General features: G+C 40.6%; 1 protein-coding gene across 1 annotated transcript in view; it reads right to left on the bottom strand.

Annotated features, from left to right (window-relative positions):
• Positions 1-10110, bottom strand: part of Hapln1 (hyaluronan and proteoglycan link protein 1) — a 64675-nt gene extending 54565 nt beyond the window's left edge. Inside the window, exon 1 of the mRNA XM_021208540.2 lies at positions 9017-10110. The gene's annotated coding sequence lies outside the window, so the exon portion shown is untranslated. The remainder of the gene's footprint in view (positions 1-9016) is intronic.
• Positions 10111-12819: the final 2709 nt, after the last annotated feature.

Genomic DNA, 12819 nt, shown 5'->3' with positions numbered 1-12819 from the left:
GAGAGAGAGAGAGAGAGAGAGAGAGAGAGAGAGAGAGAGAGAGAGAGAGAGAAGGAGGAGGGGGAAGGGAGAGGATGGCCAGGAAAGTTTGGAGGGGGAGGGGGAAGAGGAGAGAGAAAGGGGAGAGAAGGGACAGAGAGTCAGAGAGGCCAAACAGCCCCTTTTATAGCAAGCCAGGCCTACCTGGCTGTTGCTAGGTAACTGTTGGGGGGAGCATAAGGAATGCCAACAATTACTCAACTCTAGGAACATTTACAGTGGATAAGATAGAAGCCAAGACTAAAAGGATGCATCCAGCCGAGGTCGTGGATGAGCAGAGGTAGGCTTGCCTCACATTTGTGAGGCCATGGGTTCAAACCTCAGAATCCAAACGAGCATGAAGCAGTCTACACGGCAGAAGTCTCTCTACCAGTTTCCCCTGGGATTTGCTTTCCCTAGCATCCGGAATGTGCTCTCCATCTTTCTTCTAAATGACTTTAAAAAAAATTAGCAGTTTAATGTTAAAGGTTCAAAATCTCCATTTCCAGCCTGACTTCTGCCTGTGGTATACGTGTTGATTCAGTTTCCTTGTCCCCAGAGGTAGTTCCTAAATTCCACTCAGTATTTTCACCAAGAATATTTTATTGTCTCCTCTTATGGTCATTTATTCTTGAATGTTCTCATCCTCCTAGAATTCTCTCCCAGACCCAGTCAGTGCTCCCTCTAGTGAACCCTCCACTGCACCCCTACTGCACTCTCCATTGCACCCTCTACTGTACTTTGTAGTGCTCCCTCTACTGTATCCTCTCCTGCACCCTCTCCTGCACCCTCTCCTGCACTTGCACCCTCTCCTGAACCTTCTGGGGTAGAGGACTCTGAACTGATTCCTTACTTTCAGCACTGTTTTTTAGTTGTTTGCTATCTTTTTGTTCTTTTGTTGTTTCTGTTTTTGATGGTAGTGTTACATCTCATCCAGAGCCTCCCAACTGATAGGAAAGTGCTCTGCCACCAACCTTCTTTTCCCATCCCTGGCCCCACTCACTGTTGGTTTTCATTTTTGTTTGTTTGTTTCTTTGTTGTTGTTTTTTCAATTTAGAGATTTGTTGAAATTATTTAGAGATTTATTGAAAGTTAAGCTCATTTATTTTTAAAATTCATTCAGAAATGGAATTGACTGCTATAATAATTATTTGAATCTGAGGAGAGTTTATGAATTTGGCAGTGATGGAAAAGAAGACCTATGAATAAAGAGAGCCAGGGAATACCTAAGATCAAGAGAAGATTGGAACTGAAGGGTGGGCACTGTCCCAGTTGAACCCTCCAGTGAGCGCTACTCAGTGTCAGGTATTGTATGGCCCAGCTAGGTGAGGAAGAAGGCTCAGTGAGTTTGCTCCTCTAGGTTCAAAAGAGTTGTGGCTCAGAACAGTGTCTTAGAGGGACACCAAACTACAGTGACATGCTCTATCTAAAGAGTATTAAAAAAAAAAAAAAAAAAAAAAAAAATTCTGTAACCTCAAGTGCAGAAGCCCTGATGCCATCTTCTGGCTGCTGCAGGCACTGCAGAAATATGCAGACCTGCATGCAGGCAAAATTCATATACAGAAACTTTCCAAAATGAATTTAAATTAATTCAAAATACATAATAAAATATAACTGCCTTTATATCTTATGTTAATCAAGCCTAATTTTGTAAAGGCAAGACAGATTTTTACTGTGATATTTATTTATTTATTTATTTAGAAAATGTATTTCCACACACAAATATATCAGTGTGACACACTTTCTAAATCAATTGTACCTAATACTAAAACCTGTTAGATCTGAACGTTTTTGGCTGAGATCCAAATTTTCAACATGATTGCTGCTTCTCCTTCCTACCTCTTTTGTTCCAGCTTCCTGACCCTGTGGAGTTTATTATATACTAAACCTTAAATATACCACGTACACTACCATCTCTACTCACTACAGCTGGACCTACAGCACACAGATATCTCCCAGTACTCTGTCACTGGGTCACAATCAAAGCTCTGCCTTGAAGGGTAAAGAACAGAATGGGGAATGACAAAGTGAGCAGGGATTCCCAACACCAAGGGCTTTGGATGCTTTGCAGGTAGAAGTGGAAACATTTCTGCCTCAACTTGCTGGAAGAGGTTGAAAGGAGAGCTGATCTGGCTCAGCTCAAGGCATCCAGTGGTCACCAGGAGCCAGAGTTCTTTGAGGTCTTTCAAACAGGCCTTGAGGGAACTCTCACAAGGAACAGTGACAACTCAGAGATTGAAGACTCTGAAATTACGCCCTTCAGGGCAAGCAAGAGATGCCTGCAGATGCTTTAAATTCTTTTACTTAAAACAAAACATTTACTTTAAGAGATAAAGGGCTTGAAATGTAGATGCATGAGTAGAACTCATTCATTCTTAGATGCAGTGAAGAAGTCAGTAAACTACATAAGCAACTGATCCCCTGGGAGTGGGAGTGTAGAGAGCAAGTAGTTTACAAGGGGCTGGAAAGTTTGGATAAGTGCAATGAAGACATAGGAGACAGGGGAAGGCAAATCCCACTTCTTTGGTAGGTAGGTTGCAGTTGTGATTCATGATGTACGTCACTTGCCTTCTCCACTAATTTGAGAATGCCTTGCACTAATTACTGTGTAGCACCTAGCATGAGATGTGCCTGGTGCAGACCATAAGCACTGAATCTTCCTTGGTGCTCTGTCTGATTTTAACTAAAAGACAGCCCGGGTGCACAGATGCAAGTTCGCTTTTCCTGTTAGTCTGAACAACATACTGTCAGAAACCCAGGCCTGCTGGGGTGCAGGGTGTCACGACTATCTTCTGAAATGTAACTGTGCCCACACTACCAAGTGCCACAGTCCTCATCACCTCTGCTAATTAAAAATGGAAACAACTTTTAAAGATACAACTTCAAAATTGACTCCACCAGAAGTAGGTGTCTAGATCTTTTGGGTTGTTTCTATTATTCAAAATTTACTTCAGGGTTCTGTAATGCTTTAGTTCCAGTACCATCAATTTTAACATTCTAATTATTTTTATGATGGATTTTCCTCATGTAAAGTATGAGACAGAGTTATGGTATATAATGCTGCTACAATGCCTGATATAGCTAGTACTCAGTAAAGTTTTCTGAATGAAAAGATGGATGCTTGAAAGAGGTGACCCTCAAAACAAGAACAAGAAAGGGTCATGTATATAGTATGAAGACTGAGTCCAAGACCATTTATAAGATTGTAGAAATGATTCAATTTAATTGGAGTTTCCAGGAATTTTAGAACTAGGTGCAGTATCATTTGACTTTAAAAAAAAAAAAAAAAAAAAAAAAAAACCTAAAAAAAAAAAAAAAAAAAAAAAAAAAAAAAAAAAAAAAAAAAAAAAACAAAAGCNAAAACAAAACAAAACAAAACAAAAAAACCAAAAGCTTGACTTTCTTTGGGAAACATTGCTAGGAATCTTAAATCCAAAATTCACCTTCTCAATCCCCTCCAATGGGTCAAGACATCACCCAGAATTTTCAACACACAAACCAGTTCCAGCCACATCACACCACTTCAGAGAGTTGCTCCAAATTCCCTCATAGGATTGTGTCTGCCCAGCATCCTGAAGTCACCAGCAGACTTCAGAACCATATCAACTTTGTAATTCCTGAGGGAACCTCTACTATACTCAGGGCAGCAGACTTTCATACAGTCTTTTCCCAGCACTCACACTGAGTAAAGAGAGGATGTCTTCTCTATCGAATGGTGGCAAAGTAAATTATTGATATTATTTTTGTCTTATGGAAAATGACCCATTGCTGGCAAGACTAAGGAAACACATCTTGATTTACATGGGTGAGGGCCCTGATTCTCTATCCATCTCTGTTAAACTTAGGTTACAGTTTGGTGACATTCATGAAAGAGGACTTGGTAAGTGGGTGTTTTTTGTCACTGTGTGGGTCCCAGGGCCAAACAAGGAAAAACAGGAAACCCAAACCTGGAACTCGTGAACAGGAGGGTTCTTAGTTCATGAAGGCAGGCCTGACTCACTTGTCTAGTGCATCTTCGCTGCTCAGCACGGGGCACATTCATCAGATTTTTTTCTAATGAGGCACTATACTTTTCAATTGGACTTTACAACTCATTGTTATTAATTTCCATCTACCATTAGGTTGTATATCTTGCACATAACCCATGCGAGTAATAATTCATAATAATTCTTAGAAAAAAGGTGTTTTGAATTAGGAGTACCCAAAACGAACCTCCAGTGATAGCCTACTGCCTCTGTCAAACCGCGTTTTTGCATGCAAACACACTTGTAGAGGAAGATTTTTTTCTGTCATATGAACTTCACAAAAGCAAATTTACTGTTTTAAAATTTCATGTGACCCATGGGCACAGGGGAAATTTTCCTGAACAGAACACCAATAGCTTATGCTCTAAGATCAAGAATTGACAAACGGGACTTCATAAAATTGCAAAGCTTCTGTAAGGCAAAGGACACTGTCAATAGGACAAACTGGTAACCAACAAATTGGGAAAAGATCTTGACCAACCCTACATCCAATAGAAGGCTAATATCCAATATATACAACAAACTCAAGAAGTTAGACTCCAGAGAACCAAATAACCCTATTAAAATTAGGGTACAGAGCTAAAGATAGAATTCTCAGCTGAGGAATATTGAATGGCTGAGAAGCACCTAAAGAAATGTTCAATATCCTTAATCATCAGAGAAATGCAAATCAAANCAANCCTGAGATTCTACCTCACACCAGTCAGAATGGCTAAGATAAAAAGTTCAGGTGACAGCAGATGTTGGCGAGGATGCATGAGGGAACGCCCACTAAGCCATGTAGGTGAATTATCACCACCGGGTTCCAGGGTTCAGACCTCAGCTCGATTGGAGAACAGACTATCTGTGTATAGCCATTGTCCCACAGTGGAGAAAGAGGAACACTCCTCCATTGCTGGTGGGACTGCATGCTGGTACAACCACTCTGGAAATCAGTATGGTAGTTCCTCAGAAAATTAGACATAGTAGTACCTGAGGACCCAGTTATACCACTCTGGGCATATACCCAGAAAATGCTCCAACATGTAACAAGGACACATGCTCCACTATGTTAATGGCAACCTTATTTATAATAGCCAGAAGCTGGAAAGAACCCAGATGTCCTTCAGCAGAGGAATGGATACAGAAAATGTGGTACATTTACACAATGGAGTACTACTCAGCTATTATAAACGATGAATTCATGAAGTTCTTTGGCAAATGGATGGAACTAGAAAACATCATCCTGAGTGAGGTAACCCAATCACAAGAGAACACACATGCTATGCACCCACTGATAAGTGGATATTAGCCCAGGAGTTTGGAATAGCCAAGGTACATTTCACAGGCCACATGAATATCAAGAAGAATGAAATCCAAAGTGTGGATGCTTCACTCCTTCTTATAAGAGGGAAGAAAATACTCAAGGGAAGAAATATGGAAATAAAATGTGGAGTAGAGATTGAAGGAAAGGCCATCCAGTGACTGTCCCACCTGGGGATCCATCCCATATACAACCACCAAACCAAGACACTATTGTGGATGCCAACAAGTGATTGCTGACAGGAGCCTGATATAGTTATCTCCTGAGAGGTTCTGCCAGTATCTGATAATTACAGAAGTGGATGCTCACAGCCATCCATTGGACTGAGCACAGGGCCCCCAATGGAGGAGCTAGAGAAAGGACCCAAGGAGCTGAAGGGGTTTGCAGCCCCATAGGAGAAACAATAATATGAACCAACCAGCACCCCCAGAGCTCCCAGGGACTAAACCACCAACCAAAAAGTACACATGGAGGGACTCAAGGCTCCAGGCACATATGTAGCAGATGATGGCCTTGTTGAACATCAGTGAGAGGAGAGGCCCTTGGCTCTGTGCCCCAGGGCAGGGGAATGCCAGGACAGGGAAATAGGATTGTGTGGGTTAGTGGGCAGGGGAAATGGGGATGGGATTTGGGGGGGGGGTTGAAGGGGAAATGAAGAAAGAGGATAAAATTTGAAATGTAAATAAAGAAAAGATGTAATAAAAAACTGATGTTGGGAAAAAAATTTATGTGACAAATAAGGATGGATCAACTTGTCCTTTATAGTAATTACTAATGCTGAATAGAATCTCATAAAACATATCTTATACCTAAAACTATATTGGCTATCCTTGTCCATTTATTTAAAAACATAAATATTATTCAGTAAAATGCACTGGTGTCTCTGTTAACCCTTTAGGCCAGCAGTTCCCTATCCTGACAGACTTAGTAACTGCAAAATATACAAAACTTTGTTTCTATTTGAGAAACTAATTTAGGACAGTGTTCTCTCTGCCTTCCGTTGAACTGTATAATGATATCTCTTTACATAAGATGTGAGTTGTGTAATTAAACTATCTCCTCTAGAAGGCAGAGAGCTGACAGCTAATAACCAATGGAAAGTGAAGTGATTTGAAATGTAACCACTGGGAATTCACTAAACTGCTCAGAGAGACCTTGACTTTTAATCTACATACAAATTACACTTGTTTTGATTTCTATTCTTAGCATCCACTCTGGAGTCTGTCACTTAGTTAAGGGTAAAATGTATCAACCAAACAAACTAGTCAATTTTTATGTAATTGGCCCCCAAACTAGTGAATTTATAGAGGCTGGTAAGCAAGCCTTCTGTACGCATCCACTAGGTGGCGATAAGGGACCATGCTTCGCCCTAAAAGTACAGCCCCTTCCATTCATACAGTCAATGAAGAGCTGTGATATTAATTTATACCATCGTGCCCTCGCTACATCTAATATTTGTTTAATCAGCTGTTTCCTCTAATCCTGCTCAGACAATATTGATTAAAATCTCTAGCATAGTCATATTCTGTTTTTTGTTGTTGTTTTTTTTTTTCTTTTTGTCTCTTACTTCCTTTAACATTTTGTTGTTTTGTTACCTTTTGAATGACAGGGTAAGTAAATTTAAATGACATAGACTAAGTGATGTGGTTAGTAGTAATGACTGTAGGTAGCTTAGAAATTAATTAGAAGCAACAGAAGATTGTGATGTAAAAAAAAATTGTTTCCAAATTTGCCCTTGGTTGCTACTGGAATTTTAATTGGTGGGATACCATTAATCTTCAAACTGTAATCTGGAAAAATATACGTCTGGGATAAAAGGAAATGAAAACTGGTATTTTCTGAAGGGATCCATCTCCTGAGTATGATCTGTGTTCACCTTTATGAAGATGAAGACAGTCCAACGCCTTCTTTAGGAAACACCAGTACTCCACACCAAAAAGGCTAAAAGAGAGGGCTGTTCAGAAACCTCTCCACCATAAGATATTTTTCTGTATACTCTGAATGTATTTATACTGGATGTGTTTCTTGCTCCCAAAGGAAGGAAAACGAACTGAAACCGCTAGAGACATAATGAATGGATTCTTCTCTGTGAAGGTTTCTTCAGCACTTCTAAATCGGTGTCAGTCATTCCTCTCAGAGACAGAGCCTTGTTGGAAGTAAATGGCTCACTTCATAAGAACTCCATGTTCTGCCTCTCACAGAAAGCCAGGGCCCACTGGGCGGGCACTCCTGTTTGGAATACTGGCCTCTGGGTGCGTTCCTCCCATGGACCACTGGTCTTTTAAGATTGTTGGCATGACCCTTCAATTAGCCTTCAGAAAATTTACTTTTATTTATTTTTTCTATTTCAAAGCAATTTAGAGTTTACTAAAGAAGTCACTCAAAGGAAAAAAGAGAACTAAAATAATTTCATCACTTAATAGAGACTTTTCATATATTCTCACATGTGAATATATAAACATATAAACTTACTAGTCAAAAGTCCTTTGACAAACATTCTGTTTTATTAAAGAAAATGAAAATACTCTCATTCAAATAAATAAATCCCTGATAATATATTTTCATTAGATAATAGTTCTACTTTATATCATTAAAATGTGTATAACATTACTAAAAACTTAGCATAATGAAATAATCAAATAGAAATGGTTACCAGAAACTACATTTGGAATGAATAAATATTACATTTACTAGGAAATTAATTCACAGACTTTATTCCTTAATAACCATTAGGTTCTAAGCAGCCAGCCAGTATGTTTGATTTCATGACATCATACTGGACCACTTACAGGAACATTTTCCACCCTCAAGCTCCCCAAATGTACTGGCTACCTTGTGTACTTTTCCAGTGATAAATGAAAATAAAACAACTTATTTTCAAATGAACAGACTGTATTATTTGGACACAACAGGCATATTCAACAGAAGAGAACAACTTAATCTAACCCTAGGACTACAGGTTTGCTTTCATTAATGAGTAGCTTCAAAGTGTAAGTAATTCCTTTGGGCAACTTTTTAAAAAGTGCTCTGAACAGCTACGTTTTGAAATATTTTTAGGACATTGATATTGTCCATTGACAAATTAAAAAAAAAAAAAACCTCTGAAAAAAACCCAATGCATTATAATTATCTTTCTTAATTTAAAAAGTACTCAGAATTTTAGAATTACCCATAACCTGACGTTTCAAAGGCTGTGACTCTAATAGGTATTAGCTATGATTGAAGTAACTTTCTTTTTCACATAAACCTATACATCCCCTAAGACAGAAGTCGTAACTCTGGGGTGGACAGTCTCATTCCACAGCTCATCCCCACTCTGTACTACCCTTCTCTCATCTTGGCTGCTATAAAACTGCTTGTTGAAGTACAGATGGAAAAGCCACCGTTTGAAACCGTGTGCCTCCCAGATTAATAGTAGCAGTTGCAAAGCTAGGAAAACTTACGTCTTTCTTCACGTCTAGACTGAACCTGGTTTATTGCAATGATATTTTATCTGACAATAAAGTTTTAAAAAGTGGAGGTGCTATGTTAAATAAAGGCTGAAGAAAATAATAAAATTTGTTTACTACGTACATACATTATATGCACAATGCTATGAAATAGATAAGGCACCAAGATATGTCTGAAAGAGGGGGGGAAACCCATCATACAGAAAGGATGGAAGTTTTACCTTGTCCTGAGTTCCAGGTCAGAAGCTGAGTCCCACTTAGCTGGGAGCTGGAGATGAAGTGAAGCTAGTGCTCCTCCTGACCTTAAGTTTGTCTCTGGGCGAGTGCTGTGTGGGTGTGGGTATGGGTGTGTGTGTCCGAGCGCGTGTGTGCAGAATGTCTCTTTGTGGTGTTGGATGGCAGAGGTCCTGATCCGAGGATGAAGGAGGCACTTCTCACCAAGAGCAGAAGAAAGGCAAAGCGTCACCAGGAGACTTCTCCTCCCAGATCCTCTAATTACAGCCTAGCTGCACTCCATGCAAACTTCAGGGGGGGAAGGGAGGGGCAGCGCTCTGCCCAGACCTTGTAAAACAGCAGTCTCTTAGAATACTCCCTCTGCTCAGATCCGGAGGATTCAGCTCTGGAGCTCAGGAAAAGCAGCAGGCCCAACCACAAGCCCCCACCCACACCGTACCTCCTGTTGCCTGTCTACTCAGGGTTATGTCCACAGGAGGTGCTGCTAGGGATCTGTGGGATGAATTGTAGCCTCTACTGACTTTCCTACACAGTTTGTCACCTTGTAGTTCAAGTATCCAAGCATGGGAGAGGTCTTCCCCCTACAGACAAGGAGGACAACTGAGAACCAAACTTTTACCCAGATTGCTTGTTTTGCCCCAATTGTTGGCTGCTGGGCTCAGTATCAATGTTGGATTAAATCTCTTTTAACCCACAACTGCTATTGTGTCCTTAGATGATAGTGCCTAAGAACCTGAGTTTATTTATAGAGTGAGGAATGCAAGGGGGAGTCTGGGTGGGTGGGGTTGAGTTATAGATCCACATTCAGGATTAGAACCAGATGTCACAGGACCAGGACATGGGCGCGCGCGCGCGCGCGCGCATACACACACACACACACACACACACACACACACACACACACTTATGATTACTACTGGAGAAGATGATGGGACACGCGGGAAAACGCCTCCTGAACAAATAGACATTTATTTATAACTCGAGGGAGAGTATATAGGTCCATTGATTCCCGCCTTGAGTAGCCAAGGGGTTTGGAGAGGAAACGGCTTCGCATTTCAATAACAGAGCCACCTTTGATTGGGCCTAGGAAAGGCGGAAAAGAAAGAAAAAAAGCAAGCTGCAGGAAGCAAACGGCTGCCGAAGCGGCGGCGGGGCAGGGAACTGATCTGGCATCTGGGCTGAGGAAGAGCAAACAAGCTCTAGAGGTCCACAGGGGGGAAGGAGGAGAGAGTCACTGCCTGAGAGCAGGCGTAGTGCGGTGGGCGCAGGCCCTGGGCAGTATCCCAGGTACTCCGCGGACCACTGCAGGTAGCCAGGCGATCGCCGGGGAGAAGGCGGTTCATCACTTCACTTCGGGGATCATAGCTTGGGAGCGGAGGGGCGCGGATCCGGTGTAGGGACCAGGGGCAAAGAGACTGGTGCCCCAGACCCTTGGCAGATAAACTAGCGAGGCAGGCTGGAAGGAGGGTGACTGGGGACTCCGGGTCGGGTAGGTGACTGGGTAGAAGCGCGGAAGATCCGAGTCCTTTGGCTGGCGAAGAGCGGCGCTACTGTCTTAGAGATAAAGCCTAAGTGGCGCGCTGTGGTCAAGGCTTCCTCCAGGGCTCCACATGGAGGCAGGGAAAGCAGTGGCTGGTGAAGGTGGTGGGGTAACCTCGCTAGAGTTGGGGCACATTCGTCCCGCCCTTTTTCATGAACTGTCTCAGAGTTCTTGCCTCCAGGAGTGCCACTCCTACCCCCACCCTGCCTTACCACTGGGTCTTTGGGGATTTAGGTGTATGCAGGATAGACTTTATTTATTTATTTCTCTATTTTATTTTTATTTTGTAAAGACGAAGTATGTGTGTCTAAGAAAAGACAGTTAAATTTGACATAAAGGGAAGCAGTTATTCAACAAGTAACCACATACCTTTCTTGCATCCCCAATTCTGGGCAAAATGCTTGCCTTCGTTTTATTCCGTTTCTCCAGTCAGGGAAGAGGCTACAAGTTTTACAGTTTTATGTCAATCATTTGGTGGTTCCTAAAACAGCTGGCATTTAAGGTTCCACACTGACTGCCAATAAAAATAGAGCACAACTCTGCTTTTCAGCTAAGAAGACTCTATATGGAATTTCTTCAGGGTAGTAGGTATTTGAAAAAGCATAAAAGAATTAGATTTAAAATCAAATATAGTACAATTTTTATATTAAAGCACCATACAGGTGGTAAGGCTGGTGGTGAGTGGCTGTGAAATTGTATAAAGACAGTTTAAATACTAGTCTTGCTCCTTCAGATTACAAATGTAATTTCATGCAGTTGCCTGGGAAGTAAATCAGATAGGATGGTTCAGAATCTCTCCCCCCCCCTCTCTCCCCCTGTGGTGTGTGTGTGTGTGTGTGTGTGTGTGTGTGTGTGTGTATGTAAGAGTGTATTCTATTGTAAATACACTTATTCCAATATTATATTAGGGAATTTAAGTCACTCTTGTCTTGTCACATATGACAACGTTTTGCAAATTAGTCACACCATGATAAGTTACACTAGAATTTATTCATTTACTTTTCAGTATTTCAGTATGGCCTCATCAATTTGAGATAGGTTTTCAGAAATGAAGGCCCCTTTACCTCTGTTCCTCTTGGCGATCCTTGTTCGTCCTTCTCCAGTCCTGTGCCCAGCTTCTACTTAGGTGTTTGCTTGGTAACTAGTCTATGCTGAAAGGTCTTTCAAGTGTCTACCTTGTAGAGAGTATGTGTCTTGCTTTCTTGTTTTGATTTGTTTGTTTTTGTTTGGTCTTGTTTTGATTTTCAAGGTAGGGTTTCTGTATATAGCCCTGGCTATCCTGGAACTCACTCTGTAGACCAGGCTGGCCTCAAACTCAGAAATCTGCCTGCCTCTGCCTCCCAAGTGCTGGGATTAAAGGCGTGCACCACCACTGCCCGGCTGGAGAGTATGTGTCTCAAAGTGTTCAGGATTGTTTGAGTTACATACAATCCCAATTATTTAGGTAAAATAATTGGCTTTCTTTTTTTAAAAGAATGTGTGTGTATGTGTGTATATGTGTATGTGTGTGTGTGTGTGTGTGTGTATGTGTATGTGTATGTGTATGTGTATGTGTGGTTTTTCAGTGAATGTGCATCAAAAAGATTTTTTGTAAAGGTATACACTACTTAGGTCAACTGTTCAAATTCTGCATTAGAGCACAACCATTAAACTTAGATTGAAATAGCTAAAATAAGTGTGCAAATAAATATAAAGGTACATTTTCTTCACTCAAAATATAGTTTACAATGGTATAAATCTTAAACATTTAGATGATATGAATATCTTTCCAAGGAAAACCATATCAAAAGTACTCTGTATTGAAGTCCCTATAATTATTTATTAACAAAATTAATTCAAAATGGGGTTATAAAGTGTAACTTTTCATTCTTCTCATTATTATAACATAATTTGACTAACCAGAGAAAACCAAATAAACTAGAATATTCAAGAATCTTTTCCCCCAATTCATAATTCATCAACAAAAGACATTTTAGCTGTTTTTTCCCCTCATTCAGGTCTGAATGTGTGTATGATATAAACATAGCAGTAACATTTTTTAACATTAAAAAAATAGACACCAAAAATATTGTTAGACTTTGATATGGAATAAATTTATTCCCAAGCAGAATGTTATTCTTTCTGGCATATTATACTTCTAATAAAATATACATTTATATTCAAACAGAGATTATTTCAATTCATCCCCTCTTCAAACTCCCAAACAGGCTGTTCTATTATCCATTAAATTCCAGAGAATTGCTTCCCTGT

Source organism: Mus pahari, chromosome 11 (assembly GCF_900095145.1).
Source record: "Mus pahari chromosome 11, PAHARI_EIJ_v1.1, whole genome shotgun sequence".
Classification (NCBI taxonomy): domain Eukaryota; kingdom Metazoa; phylum Chordata; class Mammalia; order Rodentia; family Muridae; genus Mus; species Mus pahari.
Note: the sequence above shows the minus strand (reverse complement) of the source record. Positions and strands in the feature narration are given on the sequence as shown.